Raw genomic sequence first — 2,360 nt, forward strand, 5'->3', positions numbered from 1 at the left:
TCAGGTCCCATTTGACCTCACGAGGAACATTGATTGGCGAACATTTGCATCGGCGGTAAATATCGGTATTGAATCAACTGATATTCTGCCACCACTGGATGAATATCGATTCCTTACCGAGTTGATTCAAAAAAGCGCACTAGAAGCTCAGAAACGACGCGTTCCAAGTACATCCGTCATAAGAAGGCCAGCAACTCCTGGATGGGATGATGAATGTACTAAGTTGTATTCTGAGAAATCTGATGCCTTCAAGGCTTTCCGTAAACACGGAAGGTCTGAGCTTTTCGAAGAGTATTTGAGGCTTGAAAGAAAGCTCAAAAATCTTCTCAAGGCTAAAAAACGTAGCTACTGGCGACGTTTTGTCGAGGGACTATCACGAGAAACCTCAATGACAACACTTTGGAAAACGGCCCGCAACATGCGGAACCGCATTTCCACCAACGAGAGTGAAGAATACTCCAATCGATGGATATTCAATTTCGCAAAAAAGGTCTGTCCAGATTCCGTACCAGCAGAACCGCTATTTCGAGAATCAGTCAGTGCTGGAACTATCTATGTCTCTTCTTTCATCGAATAACTCTACTCCGGGATGCGATAACATCAAATTCAATCTTCTAAAAAATCTCCCAGATATCGCAAAAAGACGGTTACTGGACCTGTACAACTGTTTCATGGAGTACAACATCGTACCACCAGAATGGCGACAGGTCCTGCATGAGAAAATTATTGGAAAAAATTATCCTTTCAAGAATCGACCATTGGGTCGAGCAAAATGCATTACTGTCAAATACTCAGTTCGGTTTTCGAAAAGGTAAAGGAACAAATGATTGTCTAGCGTTGCTCTCTTCAGATATACAGCTGGCCTATGCGCACAAGGAGCAACTGGCTTCAGTTTTCTTGGATATTAAGGGCGCTTTTGATTCTGTTTCCATAGAAGTACTGTCGGAAAATCTGCACAGTAGTGGATTACCCGTTATTTTGAATAATTTCTTGTACAATTTGTTGTCAGTAAAACATATGAACTTTACTCTCGGCACTCTGACAACTTCCAGAAATAGCTACATGGGCCTTCCCCAAGGATCATGTTTAAGTCCCTTGCTTTACAATTTCTATGTTAAAGATATTGACAATTGTTTGGAAGGACAATGCACGCTTAGACAACTTGCCGATGATGCCGTGATCTCCCTAAGAGGTCCATGTGCAGCTGTCTTGCAAGGACCATTGCAAAGTACCCTTCATAATCTGACTGTTTGGGCCAGGCATTTAGGGATCGAGTTTTCACCGCAAAAAACTCAATTGGTTGTGTTTACTAAGAAGCGGTACCCTACTCAACTGAAACTAAAGCTGTTGAAAGATGACATCAACCAATCTTTATCTTCTAAATACCTTGGGGTCTGGTTTGATTCCAAATGTACCTGGAAAACCCATATTGATTATTTGTTAGAGAAATGCCGAAATAGGTTCCATTTTCTCCGTTCTATCTCCGGAACTTGGTGGGGCGCTCACCCGGAAGACCTCATCAAACTATATAAAACGACTATTCTCTCTGTTTTAGAGTATGGCTCTTTCTGCTTCCTCTCAGCAGCTGATTGCCACCTAATCAAATTGGAACGAATTCAATATCGTTTTTTTTTTTTTTTTTAACTAATTTTATTTGCTAATTATCTAATACATGCATTCATCTCTTAGACTAGGTGTTCCGTGTTTTCTTAACACTATCATCCTTATTTGCTATGTTACGCTTTTAGTTATTATTAATACATTTCAATTGCCTCTGGCAGTTAGAATTTTTCCTCTGGTTGAATTGAACCATGTAGGAATTACAATGTTTTCAACTTAAACTAAACTTAACCTATTTTATACTAAGGGTACAAGGAGTTAATTGGAAATTATTTTGTTGGACATTTGTTGCAATGTCTCAATATTAGAAATTCTATGAAGTTCATTGGTACTATACCACGCAGGCAATTTCAGAATCATTTTCAAAATTTTATTTTGAATCTTCTGAAGTGCCTTCATACTGGTATTGCAGCAATTATTGCAGTCCATATTGGCACAGCATACAACATGGCAGGTCTCAAAATTTGTTTGTAAATCAAAAGTTTGTTCTAAAGCCAAAGTTCTGATTTTCTGTTTATAAGTGAATATAGACACTTAATATATTTGTTACATTTGGCTTGAAGGCCTTCAATGTGATTTTTAAAAGTTAATTCTTGGTCTAGCAGAAGTCCTAAATATTTGGCTTCGCTAGACCAATTGATTGGAACCCCATTCATAGTGACAATATGTCTGCTAGAAGGTTTCAAATAAGAAGCTCTCGGCTTATGTGGGAAAATTATAAGCTGAGTTTTGGAAGCATT

The sequence above is a fragment of the Armigeres subalbatus genome, chromosome 1, assembly GCF_024139115.2.
Source record: "Armigeres subalbatus isolate Guangzhou_Male chromosome 1, GZ_Asu_2, whole genome shotgun sequence".
In the NCBI taxonomy this organism is placed as follows: domain Eukaryota; kingdom Metazoa; phylum Arthropoda; class Insecta; order Diptera; family Culicidae; genus Armigeres; species Armigeres subalbatus.